Source organism: Mus musculus, chromosome 6 (assembly GCF_000001635.26).
Source record: "Mus musculus strain C57BL/6J chromosome 6, GRCm38.p6 C57BL/6J".
NCBI classification, from domain to species: domain Eukaryota; kingdom Metazoa; phylum Chordata; class Mammalia; order Rodentia; family Muridae; genus Mus; species Mus musculus.
This window is the reverse complement of record NC_000072.6, coordinates 17,188,152-17,210,071: the sequence shown is the minus strand read 5'-3', so window position 1 is coordinate 17,210,071 and position 21,920 is coordinate 17,188,152. Positions and strand designations below refer to the sequence as shown.

General features: G+C 40.7%; 2 long non-coding RNA genes across 3 annotated transcripts; one reads left to right on the top strand and one right to left on the bottom strand.

The window, feature by feature from the left end:
* Nucleotides 1-4,376: 4,376 nt before the first annotated feature.
* Nucleotides 4,377-12,321, bottom strand: D830026I12Rik (RIKEN cDNA D830026I12 gene). Of its 2 annotated transcripts, none has more exons than NR_102305.1 (3): nt 12,282-12,321; nt 7,937-8,339; nt 4,377-5,500 (listed from the first exon to the last, which is right to left on the bottom strand). It is a non-coding gene; the product is annotated as an RIKEN cDNA D830026I12 gene (long non-coding RNA). The 2 variants fall into 2 exon arrangements; NR_102304.1 differs by lacking the exon at nt 12,282-12,321 and adding an exon at nt 11,884-11,965.
* On the top strand, nt 10,501-11,156 carry Gm52892. Its single transcript, XR_003956407.1, has 2 exons — nt 10,501-10,674; nt 10,814-11,156. It is a non-coding gene; the product is annotated as a predicted gene, 52892 (long non-coding RNA).
* Nucleotides 12,322-21,920: the final 9,599 nt, after the last annotated feature.

Here is a 21,920-nt window from a genome sequence, read left to right as displayed (position 1 = left end):
CTGCATCTGTCAGAAATGGTGAAATGTGATCCAGCATAAATAGGATGAGGTATTTCCATTGGTTCTTGTGGTCTACCACAGCTCGCTTAAGCTCCCAAGGGGAGACAGAGGTCCTGTTCATCACACATGGAAACTTTCTAGACTGTAAGTGTCAAACCAGGAGCAGAGATGCCTGCGGGTTTCAAAGGAAAACTAAATAAACAGCTGATTCTTTTATCTTCTTTTCTTTTCTAGCACACATTCATTCTACCATATCCTCATTTAAATTTCACTCTCTCACCTTTGTTTGAACTAAAGCTTGTGCTCACTTTGAGCCAATAAAAACTACAAGAAGGAAACATCTGCACGGCTGTGTAACCAATCCTACAATTATCAGCAACGTGACAATCTTATTAAAGATCACACAGGACATTTGCAGAATTTGTTTTCAAGACACAATGAGTAATGCACTACCACTAGTTTACATATATATATGAACATAATAAAGTTGAACCTAATTTATATTTATGTTAACTTATATTTTACATTTTAAATATATATTATTCCATGACATTTGATCTAGGAAACAAATAAAAAATATAGACATGCCATCTAGATTTAATTTAAAACAATTGATAACTAATAGAATTGACCCAGGGTCCCAGCAAATGCCTTACACAAATTATTGCATTAGAAAATACTGTTGAGTCCTAAGTGTGAGCTGCTCAGGAAACTCCTATTACCTTCCTTGTGAATAGGAATTTTCAATGATATACAAGGTTTCTGGAAAAGTAATTCCAGAAACAAAGTTTTCATGTTTTGAAGAGAAATTCTATTTCTAAGAATACAATTTAAGTAAAGAATTAGATCTTTGCACAATGATTCAGCTACAAAAAGTTCTTAGGAATTGTGATTAAATAAATTGCCCCAATGGATGTTCTTAGTCAGTGTACAGAGACTGAAACACCTTTCACTTGGTGACTTGTAGGCATTCTCTCGTGGTCTTCTGGGGGCTGGAGAGATGTCTCAGCAGTTAAGAGCACTAGCTACTCTTTCAGAGGACTGAGGTTCAGTTCTCAGTACTGAGGTGATGGAAAAGGACTGTCTGTAATGCCAGTCCAGGGGTTCTGATATCCTCTTCTGGCTTTCTTGGGTACTGGGCACACGTGTTATACAGACCTATGAGCATAAAAATACCCATAAATATAAAATAAAAACAAATCATTAAAAAAAAAAGTTCTGACCAATGTGAAAGAAGTCAGGCAGAGGCGTGGGTTTTTGTTGAGCCTCTAAGTACAGAGATTATATCTGCTCGTGTTTCCTTAGTCAGACAACCATAGGCCCCATAACAGCTGGGAAATGCACTTCATCTTTGTTCTTAGGCAACAGAAGAGACAGAGTTTGGTGAGCACCTCACAGTCTGTCTATCAAACTATGATCATTAATATATTTCAAACTAACTTTCAATAAATCTGCCCAGCAGAAGACTGGGGAGTTATGAAGCCAAACAAGCAAACAAACAAAAGGATAGTTGAATAAATAAAAAGATGTTCTGGGCACACTGAGGGAAAGCTGTCATTGAAAGCCATGGTCTGGGCCCACATTTCTAGTTGCTAAATGACCATGACTTATGAAAACATAAAATGCTGTCATCTCTCAGCTGTCACACTTCCTGGTTTCCCAAACTTCCCTTGGTATTTTCCCTCTTGTTTGCTTAATAAGGGAAGCATGACATGAAGAAAAAGTTATGCTATGGAATAGGATAGGTTCCATTTATCAGCCAGATTAATTTTCTTTTATTTTAAAAAAATGTGGGATTGCCCTACTTTTTATTTTACTAAATAGATCAGTTGAAATAACTTATGAAACAGACTCTGAAGCATATGTGATGTAGAGAATGGGCTCTAACAAGCACAAATGGTACAGGGACACCAATTGTTTTTTTAATGGCATCGCATAGCACGATAGATTATTCCAATGGGCATTACTTTGCTGGAAGCAGACTCAGCTGGGTTCCAGTTTATACCAGTGCTTCTCAGCCTACAACACTTCACTGTTTCTTCTGGGTTTCTTGTAAAATCCTGCATCTTCTCAGAAACTTCCCAAAGTATATATTATGAGCAAGGGATATTTATTCCAAATTTCTAAATAAATATTTAACTTTAACCTTAATTATATTTGACATTGGGCAGTGTTTCCTTTCCTGGTTAAACACCAGGAGCTGCCTTTAAAACTAAGAAAGTACATTTTGTCGGACACAGTGGCTGCTTCCCATCCAGGCATTTTGTCTTCTGCATCTCATCACTGACAGAGTCTGCCTCGTTCTGTATGCCCTGAAAATGTCAGTCTCTGCTTGTTTGAGTATCTATAGTGCAGACACAGGGTCTAGAGGGTGACCAGAGGAGAAACCTAGAGAGCAGGTCTCAGAAAGGTCTTTCTCCTCACTGTGAGTTAGCTGTGGTCTCAGGACCCTAAGCATCCTTGTATCCAAGCCATTAGGGAATGGTTTTGTGGTTTCTTTTATTTAGAGATGGCATCTATTTTTCTGCCTCCTGAGTCTAGGCTGATTTCCTGATCTAACCAGAGCAATAGAGTATAGCAGAAGTGGTAGTGTTCTGTGTTGAAGCCTTGCCACAAGAAACCTTGAGCTGCGAAGATTACAGAGTGATGGAGAAGGGAGCTTGCCAGGCCCCGTCCCCACCAAAGCATCCATTTAACTGGTGAAAAAAAATTAATAGGAAAATGAAATTAAAAACTAGGTAAAGTTACCATTTATTGACCTAAGAACATATATCAAGTGGAAAATCTACTAAATCAGTATAAATACTAAGACGCTGTGTCCTACTCTGATACTTTGGAACACTTTGCGGAAACACTGTCCCTCTAAGGCAGTAACATCTTCAAGGACCACTATAACTTAATTGTATTGCGGGATTGAGTAACCCTTAGAACTATCTAGTTCCTGATTTCTTGTTGCATCTTGTTGAATCATTGGCTTAATGATTCATGACTGACATATTTCACTTTTGCAAACTCTAACATTTTTATGGTTCTCTGTATAAACTGATCCATAGCAAACAAAGAAACCATGTAGTATAACAATTTCTCCTGCTGTATTTTTTTTCTAGAGAGTTGCCTTTACCCACCTGCTGCTTCACCCTATCATCGTTTCTCTGTCCAGTCACCCTCTGTTTACATGTTTTTGCCACTATTATGTATGATACATCCTGATTCATTATAATGAATAAATATGTTATAATATTTATATAATGATGATGATCATGATGATGATAATGGTCAGACTTGTGTTTATAGTGTTCATTTTAGTTATTTTTTTTTCCAAAAAGTATGTAGTTAGGCGAGCTTGAGGCTCACTGAACCCTTAGGTAAGGCCTCAGAACATTAGAATCAGGTTGTGGTTCGTTTTTGCTAACTCAAGGTATCAACATGGTAAATCTCTATAAATGAGTTCTAAAGAGGCAGACAACATGGTATACCAGGGGACAATCAAATCCAAGAATCTATTTTGTCTGATTCCAAAATTACTGCAGACTTCAGTGTGTCTCTGTGCCATCCAGAATTCAGTCAGATATGTTCTGCTGTGAAAAATTTGGGGAGCATTTTTAAATTATTTTCTTCAGATTGTACTACTTTAAACATTTATAATATGTCTCTCTGTTCCACTTGATTTTATAGGAACAATCATTACCAAAGGAATACAGGTGATTATTAGTGGGTTAGTTATCTTTTCAATTTCTAGTGTTAGAAACTTTATCAGCGTATTTTTGGCATGTGCAATATAGAAAAGAAACTGTGAGCTTGAAACAAAACTGTTCCCTTGAGAAAGAAATAATTGACAGTGTGGCTTTTAATTTTCAGTACATTTAGCTTTCTAAGATATTGTTCTTCTTTGCTTCCCAATTAATAACAGAAATTTCCAAATGCCACCAGTGATTCTGTACAGCCATGACCTAGATATAAGAGGAAATGGGGTTTCCTACTCTGTAGTCAAGGGTGCTCTTTGATGTGCTTCCCCTCTGTGGTACTCCCCTGCAGGTCAGTCCCTTGCAGTGATCCTCTTCAGAACATGGCTCCTGAAGGCTTGGTTCTTGGTTCTTGGCCCTGTATTTGGCTCTGTGGGACAGCTCCCTGTGATTGCACAAGCAGTCCCTGACACGGAGATGAAGGTGTGACTTCACATGTATCTATTTATTGGAAAGGAGATGCAGAGCGAGAAATGTCTGTGTACTGTTACTCTTCTGTTGCGTTTAGAAGGTTGGTCCAGCCATAGACTATCCTAAATCCTGGTCCTGAACTTTGGGTGAGGAGAACTTACATTTCAGTGGCATCTGTATTTGAGATCGAGAGCGGCTGGAAAATACAGGGCGAGCAAATGTGAGATTTCGACATAAGTAATTTATTTAATAAGATTTTGTTTTTCAACCTGAACATGGTGTTGCATATCTAAAGTGTCAGCATTTGGGAGCTGAGACAGGAAAATTAGGAGATCTTGATTGGCCACAGAGTGAGCTCCACAATAGCCTGGGCTACCTGAGGTCCTGTCTTAAAGCTGTTTCACATGCTTTTAGTAAGGCTTTGGATAAATAATCCTTATTAATGAGACTCCATCTCTGTCATGAATCACCAAATGGGTATAACATGAGGTTGCTTCAGATGCACAAATTCGCCTTTAGAACGATTCTGGTTCTAACTCTGACTCACACACTGGTGTGGGATTACAGAAGGAAACTACCCAGCCTCTTGCTTGGAACTGATATTCATCTCTTCACAGCAGTATTGCCAGTTTCCAAGTGGCAATAAGCAAAAGCACTTCGTGATCACTTACATTCTGCCCCTGCCCTAGGACACTGAAACAAGCTGGAAGAAACAGGCAATTTCCTCTTTGCTCCAGTGAAGCTAAAATACATACGGTACTGTTTTGAACAGTTTCATCTCTAAACCTCTCCCTGTACTTTTATAAGGATTCTAAATTGCAACCTTATTAATTATGAAATTAATTGTAAAACAATAATGTGGAAGACATTATTGGAGTAAATGGAGCATGCAAATATGAGCTGATGGCTCTTCATGTGAAGACTTTTAGGCCAATTACAGCAAAGGGGGGGCTTATGCCTCTATGCTCTATAGATATGATATATAGGCTACCATGGGACAAAACAAAGGCTAGAAGAATGGAAATTTTGTCATAACCAAGCGAAGTGCACAGGGGTCCCTGTTGTCCTTCCTTGGGCAGTAGAATAAAGCAACCTCAAGCCACAAGAGGACTTCTGTTCCCTCAGTGTAGACTCCTTCTTTCAGTCTTCCCCATGGGAGATGAGCTTTGAAAATGATGGGCGAAAGACAAAAGTCAATTGAAAGGCTAATTCTGCCGGGCAGTCATTGATCCATTATTTAGTAAGAAGCAAGAAGCAAGAAGCAAGAAGCGGGAGAGTTGGGCTGTAACAAGCCCTAATCCAGTGGTCCTGTTGTTTTCTCCTCATCCACGAGAAGCCATCAGCACCTTAAAAAGAAGCTGCATGTTTAATCATGTCCTTTGATGTACTGCTGGGCGGGCTTGCTGCTGGAGGGGCTGTGAGAAATTACATTAGGATAATGTGACATTTGTGCAGCACAGAGAGCCTCCTCCTGTTCTTTAGTGTTGATTTCACAACAAACTCCAGGCATTTAAAGGGATTAGAGCCATTGGAAGGCAATATAATATGAGTTTTGAGAACCTAAACTATTTAGCAACACTGGAAACCTTATAGTGCCGGGAAAGGGGGGGGGCAACTAAATAGTTTCATCTTGTATACCATAAGGAGGAGAAATTTTCTGTTTTTAATTAGCTATTCGTTTTCTTCATAGCATGTGGCTTCAGATAATTAGGGAGATTATTTATAACAATGACTATGGTTTTCCCATTTGTTTCATTAAAGTGTTATGCTAATGAGTCCAAGATTCAGATTCATCCCCTAGCAAGCCAGTAAACTCACACGGGCTCAGAGACAGCTCCACCCATAGCCAGCCAGCCATCTTGCAATACAGCTTCTTGAGGCTAGCTGGATTGAGATGGAGTGTGCACTGTGAATCTGTTCTCAGAACCCGGTAAAATCAACTCACAGTCAATGGCATGGTAAGAGAGCTCCTTACGTAGGGAAAGAGCTGTGTAGAAATGTTGCAAAGGTTGGGCGGTGGTGGCGCACGCCTTTAATCCCAGCACTTGGGAGGCAGAGGCAGGTGGATTTCTGAGTTTGAGGCCAGCCTGGTCTACAAAGTGAGTTCCAGGACAGCCAGGACTACACAGAGAAACCCTGTCTCAAAAAAAAAAGAAAAAAAAAAAAAAAAAAGAAAAAAAAAGAAAAGAAAAGAAAGAAAGAAAAGGAAAAAAGAAAAGAAAAGAAAAAGAAAAAGAAATGTTGCAAAGCCTAGTGGTTAAACACCCCAAGTCTTCAGGCAAACTATCTGCATTTATATCCTGGTGCCAATCTCTGTCACAACAGGCCTCTAGGCAAGTGACTTAAACATTCACCCTCAAATTCTGTATCTAAAAAGCGGATCAAATAATGGGATGTAACTTATAAGGCAGTGAGGCGATATATGCATTAAGTTGCTGGTGTGGCTGCCAGCATTTTAGAGACTGCTCAGGAGTTACAGTAAAGAAATGAATCTACCTCTGGGTGGAGAGATGTGTTGTTCTTCCTTTAAAAGCTAATCCAATTGAGCGGTTACCTGGCCAATGGACAGCCTCAGGAAGACACGTCTATCTTAAGCAGTGCTAAATCGGATAAGATGAATAATATATCTTCAATGAGATGAACATACCTTTCCTTCTCAGAATTTCCACTCTTTGTGTGTCCACTCCAGGGCCACTGTGAGGTTCTGTTGGATCTGCTCAATTTTCTTAGTTGTGACATAAAAAGAAATGAACTTTTCCCTTCATTTTTATTCTTTTCTCCTTTTTGGATGCTGGCCACAATTCTAAATATGCTTTGTTTGTTTGTTTGCTTGCTTGCTTGTTTTGTTTGTTTGTTTGTTTTTGTTATATTGAATTTCTGTCTCTTTCTCTATAACTCCGTTGCCTGAGATGGTTTGTCTACTGCGTGACTGACCTATGACTTAACTCAAATGGCATAGATTTTTCTTTCTCTTCTCCATCTTCCTTTTCTGGACAGCTGCTGAGATTCACAGCACCTGCCTTGGAAGTGTTTTTGTTGTTGTTGTTGTTTGTTTGTTTGTTTGTTTGTTTGTTATTTTGGCTTTTGGTTTTGTCTTGCTGTTGGTTTGGTTTGTTTGTTAACTCTAGTAATACTTGTTCTCCAGCTTCTTAAAAGTATCTCTCCAAATTTCTTCACTAATAAGAGTAAGAATCTCCCTGCCAGAACACCCAGAGTCTCTGGTGACAGCCTCTAATTTTAGAAAGCAGGTTTTCAGCCATCATGAGAATTATAGAACTGAAAGAACAATATATTTGTACTGTGACTCTAGTTCTTCGGGTTCTACACGAAGGCTGATTGCTATGGGTTCAACACAGAGAGTGTTCTCTGGCAGGCTGGCTCTCTATTCTCTACAGAATGTCCTAACATGGATGTGACTTGCCAACAGCTAATTCCAACTTAAATGAATGCAAATGGAAGCCCAGACTTCTATCCAGAAGTGGAGTGAGTCAGGGATTTCAGTGAGGCAGCTGGCTGTTTATGCAATAACTCATTGGATTCCCGCTCTGTGTGGCATTTTCTAATTTACCTGAATTTTTTGCCTATAACCAGTGATATTCTTAGAGGGGGTAAGAGAGAGTGGGGAGAGGAGAGAGGGAAGAGGGGAGAGTGGAGGGGGAGAGAGAGAGAAAGAGAGAGGGACAGAAAGAGAGAGAGAGAGAGAGAGAGAGAGAGAGAGAGAGAGAGAGAGAGAGAGTATGTGGAAGGAATTTAACCATGAAGATCTTATCTTAATCTTTTACCCAAGGTCTTGGCAGTCTCAGGAATTATATTGTAGTCTTGAGCCTTCTGTGGCCTGGAAGCTCTGCTGGATGAGGCAAACAGATGGGAGTGGATTGGAGATTTTTCCTCTTTACCTGGGAAAACACGAAAAAGATAGGGGGATTGGAGTCGAGTTAGAGGAATAAATATCCAAATGCCTTATCAGGTAAAAGAATCACTCGAAATAAGAGTTGCTCTCTAAGTACACAGCAGCAGTTTTTTTTTTTTTAATAAGGGCTCCAATAGCTTTTAAGGACAGAGGTAGAAAAGGATACAGTCCACAGAGCAGCTGGAGTTCTGTGATGTCAGCTACAGTGGCTCAGAATTCTCGGTTCCCCTCATTGGTGCTGGTAATAAAGTTTGTCTGAGCAAAACCATCTCCACCTGTGAACAACAGAGAAACTGAGGTGTGATACGTTTCATTGTATTTACAACACAAGTAAAATGTACAAATACTTAAAATGGTCCACCTTCCTTATGGAGGATAATTTTTGGACTCAAAATATTATTAACTTTTGTGTCTAGGGAGATGACTCAGTCTCTAAAGGGATTGGCATAAGCTGTGAGGTCCTGAGTTCAGTGCTGGGTGTGTACCACAATACAACTGGCTGTGGTGGCAAGTGTATCCTATATATTCCTATATATTCTATATATCCTATATCATAGCACTGGGTTGATGAAGCCAGAAGAGTCTTAGGACTTTGAAGCCATCCAATCTAGCCAAATTATCAAACTCCAGACTTGGCTAGAGACTATCAAATAACAATAAAAAGGTAAGCAATACAGAAAGACACCTAATGTTAAATTGTGCCCTCCAAATGTGCACTTACTTAGCTGTGCTCATACTGTGCACATACATGCACATGCGTCATACACACCCAGATGGAAACCTTATTCAATAAATGGTTTCACAGAAACATCAAGAAAAGTTGATAGATGAAATTAAAACCATTGCATCCTGGATAACTTGGGTGGATTTGATGTCACCATATGTATCTGACAAATGAAAGGGAGGGGGTCAGAATCAAAGACGGAGATATGACCTACATAATCGGTGACAGAAGATGGGGCTGGGTTGCAGGGGAGGCAGCAGTTACTAGCTGGAGAACTAGGCAGCCTCTAGAGCCAGGGAAAGGTAAACAGAGAATCTCTGGAGTCTCCAGAAGGTAAACAGCCCCCAATCGCCTCTTAATTTCTGTCACGTAAAATTTATTTTAGTTTTCTTTTCTTTTGCACTAAAAGGTAGTACATTTGTTCTGTTTTCAGTTTGTGATGATTTGCTGAAGTGGCAAAGCCATGGCGGAAAGGGCTGGACCTATTGAGAAACAGAGGTTAGCACTACTAAATGTGATGAGGATGCTGGGGCCTCTCGTGCTTTCTGTCACTGAAGGCTGTCTATGTCCCCAGACAAGTGGGTCTGTGCATGAGTGCTCCAACCCTTCTTGACTCTACATTGGTCCTCTTATTGTTCCCTCTTCCTGAAACATCTTTTTAATCTGTTTAAATGCTTTTTCAGCCAGGAGACTCACTTGTTTTTATAACCACATTTTTGTCTTTCAGCTCTCAGAGTGGTTGTTTAATTGAGAGAAAAATTACCTACCTTGCCACAGCTGAGGAAAACATATTCCTTCTATAGGCAAAAATTTGAGGTATAAATAAGCCCTAAAGGTAGCTGTTACATAGAGCCGAGATAAGCAAGTTCAATCTCAAATCAGTAGAACATTTGGTGCGCAGCTATTACTACAAGGTATGCAGGGTGTAGGAGAGCAGAAGGAGTTTCGCTTCCAGAGAGCTCCCAGCTGGCAAGCATGACAACTGGGGACTTGAGAATGCAGGGCAGTGTGCAAGTGGGACTTCACATCATAATTAAATGGAAAGACAGGGCTTTGATATTATTCATATCATGCAGGAAAACCTGCGAGTTCTTTTTCATTTCATCACATATGAGATAAAAACGTACAAATTAACATGTAGTTCCCAACTTACCATAAGAATTAAAGAATGTGGCATGACTCATGAACTTATCAATCAGTTCAAGAAATATAAAATATATACTAACTGCTGTGTATAAGACATATATTTATGAATGAAGCATTCATGCGTCTTATATTGGAGCAGTGAATTCTCTTTTCTGTGAATCCTCAGATGGCCTCTCTGGTTTATTAAGTCTCTGAGGGAGCCCTGACAGTCTGAACAGATTTTTGACACAGGAAACCCCATCACCTACCACCATTCAGGTCCTCATTAATCCAGTATGATCTGGATTTCCTCTGGAACTTTCCCTTCCTCTCTCTTTAAAGCCTGGTCTCTATTTCCAGCACTCTGAATCCTGCCTTAGTTGCTAGAGACAGCTCGTTTGAGTCATCTAAATCTGTTGTGCTACAACCTATAAGATATACTCAGCTATGGACATTAAAAAAAGAAGGGAAAGAGAAAGAGGAGGAGGAGGAGGAGGAGGAGGGGAGGAGGAGGAGGAGGGGGAGGAGGAGGAGGAGGAGGGGGAGGAGGAGGAGGGGGAGGAGGAGGAAGAGGAGGAGGAGGAGGGCCTGAGTAGTCTGGGAGGAGGGAGGCAGGCAAGGCAGAGATGCCTGTGGCTCTCCATAGGAAGCTCACCTCTCCACCAAAAGGAAGCGGGGTAACCAAACACATCCGTGCTTGAGATGTGGGTTCAAATCTCACTTTAAGGCAGCAGAGAGTGCCTGAGGACTGGCTCCCCTACGTGAGTATAGACAGAAGCAACCTGAAGCTGGACTTCCTGTCATTTGGATCTGTAACTTTTCTTTTAAATGGGATGTTTCCTTTCCCTGGGGACAAAGGGAAATTCACTGACTTTTCCTTAACGGTCTTTATCTCTGCAGTTAAGTTCCTACCGTCAGAGCTTTAGCTTCTCAGCAGCCCTGTCCTCTAGGTTTGCAGAAACTCTGGCTCTTCCTTCCACGACCATGTTTTTTTGGAAAGGTTAACTGCGCATGTGTCCTCGGCTGCCTCACCGATTGCTCTTCCACAAGCCAGTCCTTCTTCTGCCAGTCTGCGTTCAGCTTTCATTTGTCTGCGAAAATTGTCTCTCAACTACTAAAGCGTTGCCAACTCTCCAGTTTTAATTGCCCATGCATATTTCTGCCCCTCCCTTCTGCCTCAACCGAGTCCCTGTTCATCCCTAGGCCTCTAGATTTATTAAATTCCTTTGATTTTTTTTATCTAGATGTGGAGTTAGTGAAATTATTTTTCTTCTCTTTTCTTCATCCAAATATAGATATTTTCTCTGTGACCTTGCTTTGACCCTTTTATTCCCCCCACCCCACCCCCATGCCTTAGCAGCCCCAGGCTTGCAGAGAACACTAGGTCCAAATCCTTAACTATGGCAGGAACCTGTCCTGTGTTCTCTCCTCATTGTTTCAGCTCCAGGACACTGAAGACAGTGTTCACTCCCTTCTCTGGGGCATCTGAAGGAATCCTAACAAATCTCACAATCGACGCCTCTCTTTCCAGTGATGCAGTTGGAAATAAAATATACAGGGAACGCAATTGCTGCCGTTTATCATTTTAACTGTCTCTGCGGGTGATGTCTTAACAACATTCCATACACACTGTTGATTGTGGGACGCAATTCAGTCTTCTGTAACTGAACATCAGAATTCAAGAGTTCAAACCCCACTTCTAGGACTTTGGTCTGAGGCGCAAATCCCTCTAAATGCATTTACTAGGCTAAGATGGAGATTTACTGTACCTTCATTTCCCCACGTCTTAGTTTTCTTAGCTTGAGAGGTGCTTTTCTTCTTCATCCTTCTCTACAATATAGCCCAACCTCAGTTTCCCTTTCTACTCCTCTCCCCCAGTCCTCCGCCCCAGTACCTCCTGTCTCCCCACATCCACTAGTCCTCCATTTCCTTCCAGAAAAGAGCGGGCTTCCCAGTGATAATCAACCAACCTTACATAACAGCCTACAGCAAGCCTCATACTAGGGCTGGACAGAAGGCAACCTCTTGTTTGTGAGTTCTCCTCTGAATCTCACAATTCTCTCCGTCCCAGGCAAATTATCACAACAGTGAACGATTTCCGAACTTCCCCTTTAGCTTTCCCATCGCATCACCACCCGGTCTTTTATTGCACAAACACCAGGTCTAGAAATTGTTTTCCTCTCAGCTCTCCAGCTGCTGCCTGGCCAGGCACTGCGTGAGGCATTCGCGGCTGACACAGGCAGGGCTTCCTGTCCAGAGCAGAAAGGAAGCCGTGCTTTTGGATGAACCCTCATTGTCCAGGGCTGGAACAGCGATCACCCGGCAGTGATAAGGCCCTTCCCAATGCAGCCGCACGAATCTCACTAACCTTGTTAAGGAGAAGAGGAAAGAAGGGGCGTTCCTAAAATGACTGGGAACACCGTTTGCCAGCCCCGCATATCCCAGCAACCAGAAGAAACGAAAACACACCTAGTGGTCAGAGTATTTATCTTGCCAGGGTTTCTACCTCCTTGGTTTGCAAGGGGAGTAGAAAATGACACCCTGCCATCGAGCCATTAATTACAAACAAAAGAAGGAGTGGAGAGACTTAATTTTCAATTGACTATCGGGCTTGATGATGTGTTCTGGGCTGTGTGGTTCTCCTCTCTTATTTCATTGAAACCCATTGTTGAGCAATCTCCACAAGGGCCATGTAGTTGTCTCCTTTTATTTCACTGTTAGGTGCTCACCACCCTTTCTTTTACATTCTTGTTTCCTTCAAGTGGCCTGCTAGATAAAAGGTGCTCTTTTGAAGGTTTGTTAAATAGATGCTGCCTACAGAGAAACTCACATCATTAGTCTGTCGTCCTGCACCCAAAAATATACTTGGTAGAAGCACTTTCTCAATTATCTTAAGATGTATACGTGTTAAATAAAAAAAGTTCCTGCTTTTCAAATGATAATAGCTAAATAGATCAATTTCCTCCACTGTGTGTGTGAGTGTGTGTGTGTGTACATATGCTTTCTAAGTAAAGAGATATAGATCCTCTTCAGCGACAGGGAATGGCAGTGTTTGCCCAAAATAAGTGTATGTAAAGGTGGGAAATTTCACATGCACACATACATAACCTGGTGTAACTAGCTGGCACAGATGCCAGCAAGGTGGATACCTTTAACATCCTCATCTCTTAAATTATCTACACATCATGGTGATTTGAATGAGCAACATCTCCCACAGGTTCATCCATATAAACACTTGGTACCCAGCTGGTGGCGCCATTCAGGAGGTTATGGAACCGTTATGAAGTAGAGCCATGCTAGAAGATGTCACTGAGGGTAGGCTCTGAGAGTTTACAACCTCACCTGAACCAGCTCTAGTTGGCTTTCTCTGCCAACTGGAGTTGAAACCGTGATCCCTCAGATGCAGTTTGGCTGCCAGTTGCCGTGTCTACACTCATTGTATGGACCCCTCTCTCTCCAATCATAAGCCAAAATAGACGGTTTCTTCCTCAAGGAGTTTCTTGCCATGATGTTTTATCAGAGCAACAGAAAGTAACTAAGATACACATGCTAAGAGGAAAAGCATTTTCGGCAGAGTTTTCAGGATGCACTTGAGAACATCTTAAATATGCTTCCTAAGTTTTCCCTCTTATTAGCAGTCATTTTCAAATGAATGTGACCTGAGGAGGTTAAACATGTTCAATCAGAGACATGGTTCACTGGATAAAAGTGTGTAATGCTCTTGCAGAGCACCTGAGTTTGGTCCCATGCACCCACAGTGGGCAGGCAGCCCAATACTGCCTATAATTCCAGCTCCAGGGGACCTAACACACTCTTCTAGTATCCATGTGCACCCATACTCATGTGCACACACACACACACTCACACTACTAAAGATACATTTTTATTAAAAAAAAGTAACAGGAAATTCTTTTGTTTTAGTGGGGGGTTTTGTTGTTGTTATTGTTGTTGTTGTTTTTAGTGATGGTAGCACACTGCTATATAAAATATTGAACAGTATCTGGAGATGTGTAGTTGAATTATGCTAGCTGTGTACACACATCCCTAAACCCTTACTGAGGCGGTATAGATATCTGACATGAAGATCATGTGCTCAGGTCAGGTCTTGGGATTGTGTTTCTTTCCTCACAAACTGTGCTGTTCTCCCTAATAATCTTTGTCCATTTCATCCCTTTTCCCCATCCTGAAAACGGGACTATTATACTTAGCAACTCAGCCTAGTGACAATTATATCACAGCCTGTGATCTCAGCAGCATGGGATGGAGCTGTTGTTATTGGTTTCGCTCAAAATATGCAATCAACAAATAAATATATTCCTTAATCTTGGAATAATTGCACGAGGTTGACTAAGGATACAATCATCTTGTGGGGTAGAAGCCACAGGATAGAGTTTCTCATTCTCTTATTGCTGTTTAATGAAGCTTAGCAGGAGGATATTAACTCTCCCAGATGACAGCTGCCTATTTTTAGCTATAAACTACTCGAGATTGAGGAAGCCCCTTTGCCTATCTCAGGTCCTAAGTGCCTAGCACAGAGTTTTAGCATGTAGTAAGTGTCAGAAGCACGTTTCCTGAAGTTTAGAATCTTGTTCTGAGGCTATCCTATCTTTAAGTAGAGCAAAGAGATTCACAAGAGAGCTTCTGGTTTTAGATGTTTATTGCTAGGTTTCTAGAAGCACATAAGTATTTTTAGTTGTTAGAACATTATGACAAGATCACATTTTAATTGTCTTGAGCCACAAAAGTAAATTTGGTTAAAATTGTAGTATGAGCACATATAATATTAAAACTTCAAGAGGATCATGTTGTAGTTCAAAAATACATATTATTTGAAATAATGCCAGTGTCTATAAGGCTAAGAATTCTCAGGTGGTACGTACCTAGATTTCGAGCAGTGCTTTGACAGTGTTTGACAAGCTTATGCTCACTCTCTCACTCTATTTCCTTTATCCAGACAACAAGCCTGACATTCACTGTTATTTCCTCTTAGAATAAGAAGAAACTGAGTCACAGCTAAAGTGCTTCATTGATTAGGATTGTACATCTAACAAAGCCATTACTCAGGGCACCGGGATTCTGGTTTGGGGTAAACAGTCTGTCTTTCTGAAGCTTTCCTTCTGCATCTATAAAATGTAATCACGGAACCCACCTTTTAAGGGTTATTGTAAAACTGACATTAGCAATGATAAATGATTGACATTAAGTAAACGATGCCTGGAATTCAACTGTAAAGGGCCTACCTTGCTCAGTGGACAATGTCAAGAAATCAGATGGGAGTGAGAGAGGAGATATGACATACAACTGAATGAACGCTGACCAAACTAACTGAGTTACCCGAAAAGGATACACAGCATGGGATATAGGTGATAGGGACCACAAGACAGTCACTTGAAGATCTGGAAGACTAGGCCTACCTTACATGTCTTGGAGACCCTTGGAGAGAGATCACCATATGATGTTGTGATACCCGAAATTCCACAGTGGATGGGATTAAGTGAATATGTCCTGCCCTGTGGCCTTTGCAATGCTGTCAGGTTGGCTGATGAGTCACTTTTATCTTTATAGACATGCTCTGTTCTCCTGCCTGTCTCCACATGCCCCTTGTGTGCACCTAGCTACAGAATGCAGACATAAATCCCCTAGAGGGCTAGAGATGCTTCATATTATCTGTGGTTCAGTCTGTCTTCCAAGAAGTTCAGTGGTCTGATTGTGAAAGGTGGCCTTCAGTGAGCTAAGTTTTATTCAGTGCTGGAGTTTTCATCAGTGAATTTAGCAATGTATCAAGCCTCCATAATTGTATAACTCTTGTTGGTTTGATCCCCCCCAAAATATAAATTGATTAATTATTTTACTCTTAGCTCACTATGTTGTGAGAGATTGGCCAAAGGAATTTTTGGCCTTCATTATGGTTAATCATGAAATTTAGGATCTCCTTTAATTTTAATGAGTAAGATTGTGTGTCTGTGTTATGTTTGTGTGCGTTTACAAATGTGTATATGTGTCAATGTGTGTAAATGTGTCTGTGTGTACGTGTGAGTGTGTATGTGTGTATGTATGCCCATGTACTTGTGGAGGCCTGACGTCAAATGCTCTCTGCTATTACTTCCCGCCTTATTTTTGAGACAAAGACTCTCACTAAATCTGAAGTTCGCTGATTTTACTTTACTAGCTGGCCAACAAACTCCAGGAATCCACCCGTCTTCTCCTGCACACTGTTCTTGGATTATGGACACAGCCCCTCAAATGCAGCCTTTTTCGTATGGGTTTTTGGTAGATCAAACTCAGGTTCTCAGACTTGAACAGCAAGCAATTTACTGACTATGCCATCTTCATCCCCAGAGATTTTCAAAAGAAGAATTCTGAGTCTGTGATTCATAGTTGCTGTCTAAACTCAGACGGTGCCCAACAGGTAAGCACTGCCCCCTATCAACAACATTTAAACAGATGTCTCAGAAATGGGATGCATAAGAGAGCCCTGGGTTACTTCTAGAGCATTAGTCAGTGGTTCCTCCCCCTGAGTCTAGGCATGATCCCTCCATGGTTCTGTAATAGAACTGACCTAAAATCTTTCTTTAGGATGTTATGAGAAGTTGACCCCAAGAGAAAATCTCAAGAGAATAAGAATTCTGCTATTTACATCTTAAATAAAAGCCTTGTCAAGATTGGAATGAAGCTGCTTCCAGGCCCGAGCCAGGGTTGACTCATTTCATTGGCTGAGTGGGTGATGCTCATTCTAAGAACTTAGTTCTAATTTGGTGTGGCTAGTGAACCGAAGTGTTCTCAAAGGGCCTCTCGGAAGGTCTTGCTTTTCCCACTATTTGGTAAAATAATAGAATTAACACTTTTTTGTTTGTTTGTTTGTATATGTGATGCCTATTTTACAATATGGCCAGTTGCTTATCCAGATCCAATATGAGAACATTTGCAGCTGTTTGGAACCCTGTTCAGGTCAGATTCACACAAAAATTACCTTCCTTAGAATTAGTTGCAATTCAGAAATCCTAACAGCATTTCAAACCCCCATCATCTTTGTCAAGTAATCTTGCCTAACCATAGGAAAATTACATTGCCAATTTTACCTATATGAAGGGAATGGGATTCCATGTGATGTGGTACCATCTTCTGATACCATCATGTGATACCTTTTCAGGATTTGGCAGACTGTATCCTATCTTTACTGGAGGTGAATGGCAAGGGGACTTGAAGTAGTTACTTTCTGTTGTGACAAAACACCATTACCAAAAATGATTTATAGAAAAGTCCATTTTGTCCTACAGTTTTGGAGAAAGAGAGAGAAAAAGAAAGGGGAGGGAGGTGGAGAGGGAGAGAGAGAGAGAGAGAGAGAGAGAGAGAGAGAGAGAGAGAGAGAGAGAGAACAAGCATAATTGTGGGGAGGCTTGGCAGCAGGCAGCTAGAGTGGGAAGCTGAGAGACATTTTCAATTGCAAACATGAAACAGATAAGACTGATAGTGGGGTGAGACTACAAACCCTCAGAGCCCACCCACAGTGATATATTTCCCTAGGCTAGACCTCCTAAATGCCCCATCACCTTCCCAAATAGCACCACCAACTGCAGACCAAGTGTTCAAATGTATGAGCCTCTGTAGGACATTTCTTATGCAAACAACTACAATGGGGTATTGTAGATTTTAGGCTGGATAAAGTAGATGTCACTATTTTACATAGAAACACTTTTACCACCGATACCCATACCAAAGCAGATTGTCTGTTACCTACTCACCCTCTTCTCTCCCCTCTGCTCCAAATTTTCCGGCCAGATAATCTAAACTCACTCAGCATCCAAAGTCCTTTTGTTCAGTTTAGGGGTACAGGAAATTGAGTTACTTCTTGGGGTCTGAAGTGTCTGTTTCTACTTGCTGCGCCCCCCCCCCATCCCAATCTCAGGCAGTCATTAATTTGTTTGCAAGAATCAGGTTATATAGGTGATATATACTTATTTATTTTGGGGTTGCTTGTTAACTTACATAGAACTGATGATAGATACAGTCTTCTATAGATTTGCTCTCTGTGTTTTAATGTATTCATATCTCATGAATTTTTAGAACTTTGATCCATGCTCATGAGGTTCATGAAACTGCTAAGTGCACTGTGGTAGTCATGCATTAATGACTGTGGGTATCATAAGGAATAGGGGTGCTGAGTGGCAGCTCTGTAAGGGACAGGAGACAGTGCTGCTGACGGAGGAGCTTGGCTGTATGCGGCTTGGTCTTTTCCCCTTGCCTCCTTTAGTCCTTTCTTTGTTCTGTACATTTAATGTTTTCATTATTCTGCGTTGTGGTTCTACTCGTGTTTTATATGCTTCTTGTACCTTAGTACATGGATCTTTCTTCAGATTAGGGTAATTCTCTTCTATGATTTTGTTAAAAATTATTTTAAAATCTTTGACCTGGGTTTCTTCTCCTTCCTCTATCCCTATCATTTGTAGGTTTTGTCTTTTACAGTGTCCCAGATTTCCTGGATGTTTTAGGCTGGGATATTATTCTTATTATTATTAAAAGATTTAAGAGTTTCTTTGGCTGAGCTCTTCGTTTGTCTTCACGACCTGATATTCTCCTCCCCACTTCATTGTTTATGCTGATGAGGTTTTTTGCTGAGATTTAAGCTTGATTTCCTGATCTTCTCATTTTAAGCTTTACTTTGCTGTGGCTTTTCTTTCATGATTTTATTTCTGTGTTAAATTCTATTTGCATGGATTGAGTTTTTGAATATTTTATTCAACTGTTTGTATTGTCAGTGTCTGTTAAGGCATTTATTCATATCTTCTATAAAGTTCTTGAACATGTTCATAATTGCTAATTTTCGCTTTAGTTAAATTGTTTTTTTCGGAGTCTATTGCAGTAGAGTAACAGACTTCTGGCAGAAGTACATTATCATCTTGGTTGTTCATGTTTGTGTTTTTGCTGTGGGTGTTTCTTGTTTGAGATGTTTCTTGGTGTGGATATCTGGTTTTGCCTTCGTGGAGTGGGTGTGGTGGCCCTTGCTGTTTCCCAGTCTGCTTCCCAGTCTAGCTGAATGATATTTGGTTTTAAGTCTTGGGGCAAATCTTGGTTTCAGGGTACAGACTGCAACTGACCTCAGCTGAGCATGATAGGCAGTGTGAGTGATAGGCAAGCAGATATTGGGGAGCTGTCTTTAGTTGTCTCTGGCTAAAGTTCTGGGTTGAGCACCATAAAATCCCAGGAACCTGCAAAGCCAGAAGTAACTAACAGTCAGGCTGGCTGGTGGGCTGGCTCGGGAAGTTTCTACCTAGATTTCCCATTTGGGAGCTGAAGTTCTGGTTGAGACTTTGGGTTCAGATTCCAAGCAGAACCAGACTAACACAATTGAAGGGGTGGATGCTGTGAGCAGACAGGGGAAGGGGACTGACTGCGTAGGTCTCTTAAATTGAGTTTGGATCAGGCACCACATGGTCCCAATTCTGCATCCTAGGGGACCCAAGTAATGTGCTTGAAAGTAGAGAGAAGGGCAAGGGAGGGGTGAGAGAATGAATCTGTGAGTCTTTATTTGAAGCTCTAGTTGGAACTTGGGTTTAAGACTACAAGCAGTCAAGATTGGCACAATAAATTAAGTTTATGCCTAATATTCTAATCCATTAAAAATCTGTGTGAGAGAAAATCAGAGCTTATGCTTGCCTTTAAGAAAGGCATCCCTTCTCCCCTCTTAGGAAAAGCCCTATGAAGAGCCTAGATACTCCTAAGATATAGAAGATTAGTTCCTGAAAAGTGTCAATGGAATTGTTTGTAGAGGAGATATCAGAAAGACAGGAGGGAAACCTAATCTGTTAGGAACTTATTTTGTACCAATACATCTACAAATTTTAATCCTATTCCCAGATTGCTTATTTATTTATTTAGTTATTTAGTTAGTTAGTTAGTTAGTTAGTTAGTGAGTGTACTGGCTAGTTTTGTGTCAACTTGACACAGCTGGAGTTATCACAGAAAAAGGAGCTTCAGTTGAGGAAATGCCTCCATGAGATCCAACTGTAAGGCATTTTCTCAATTAGTGATCAAGGGGGAAAGGCCCCTTGTGGGTGGAACCATCTCTGGGCTGGTAGTCTTGGGTTCTATAAGAGAGCAGGCTGATCAAGCCAGGGTAAGCAAGCCAGTAAAGACCATCCCTCCATGGCCTCTGCATCAGCTCCTGCTTCCTGACCTTCTTGAGTTCCAGTCCTGACTTCCTTTGGTGATGAACAGCAATGTGGAAGAGTAAGCTGAATAAACCCTTTCCTCCCCAAGTGCTTCTTGGTCATGATGTTTGTGCAGGAATAGAAACCCTGACTAAGACAGTTAGTTAATTGTTAGTTATGTATTATGTAGTTAGTTGGTTAGTTAGTAAAGATACAGAAGCTCAGAAAAATTAAACAGCATGTCCTTAAAGAAGTAATATATTGATCATAGGCACAGATCTAGGGATAGACACTGTGATTCTTCACTTACTAAATGGTGAACTTGGCAATATACTTAGCATTTCTGTGCTATTTTACCTAACAGTGAAATGCAGATATAGTACAGAGTTAAGATTATCATGAGGATTATTGTGCTCATATATAACATGAATATATATATTCATATATACTAGGCTTTATATATTAATATACATACGTGTAATAACTAGAAAAAGAGTATATCAATTTAAGAAGAAATCTTTAAAATATATAAAAACTTTATAAACAAAAACCAAGACAAAATAAAAAGTCACCAACAGCAAGCCAGGTATTTAGCTAGGAGAAAATTTACAAGATGACAAAACACTAATATCAAAGGAGATTAGCCTTGTTGTTCAGAGTTGATTTGTAACCAGTTACCTATTGCATAGGTAATGCTGTATAATTAATAAAATGGACTTATTTATTTAGTAGTGGTGACTTAGGGTCAAATAAACATGCAATGAGGTAATATATAAAAATAATTACAATTTGAAATGTTGCTCTCAAGCCCCAATTTATGCAGTTAATAGGTTGTTGGAATGAAGCCAGTTTGCATGATTGTCTTTTCGAGTTTCATGTCATTTTGGATTTAACACATTCTCCTAGGTAAATATCTTGGTTGTTGGTGACTTTTCAGTTTTGTCTTTTTTGTTTTCCCCTATGATAAAGTGGCATTCTACTTCATGGGGAAACTTTGAAACTGTATGCCATGTGGTAAAGACCTCTTATTTGCTCTATTGTGGGATAATAAATCTATTTTTCAAATTATCAAGTAAGACAATGCTTGATATGTTATGCAATATATTTCAATCATCTTCCTTCTTCTCCTTCTTCTCCTTCTTCTCCTTCTTCTTCTTCTTCTTCTTCTTCTTCTTCTTCTTCTTCTTCTTCTTCTTCTTCTTCTTCTTCTTCTTCTTCTTCCTCCTCCTCCTCCTCCTCCTCCTCCTCCTCCTCCTCCTCTCCTCCTCCTCTTCCTCTCCCTCTTCCTTTTCTTTTTCTTCTCTTATGGGTCTCCTTTCTCCCACCAACCAAGATGGGTGAGGACACCTTGTTGTGGCCACATCATTGCATAAAATATTTTGCTTTCCTCTATCAACTAGTGCGTATAATCTCCAGGGGCCATCCTGTGAACCCTTCTTATCTCCACATCAGGATGCCCACTGATCCAGTTTTGTATAGCCCCTTGGCTGGTGATCTATGGATTCAAAAGTACAATAGCTGTGTCACAGCTGGAAGTCAGTGATGCACAGAATTCTCATTTGCTGCCACTGGTTCTTATATGTTCTGTCTGCTTTATGAGATACTCCACTTTGTGAGGGCATAATATAGTTGTTTCTTTTATGGCTGAGCATTCAACAGCCTCTTAGCCTCCCTTCTTTGACCTGTTAGAAGTCTCTGCACTAGTGACCCCAACAAATAGAAACCTCTCTGAGCAAAGCCAACATCAGCACCAGTCTGGGGGCATAGCATAGTTAGTGAGAAGGAATTTTGTTGGGCACACCATGTCCACTTAGCAAAACAAGTATGACCTATGACCTCTCCATCCATAGACTTTCAAC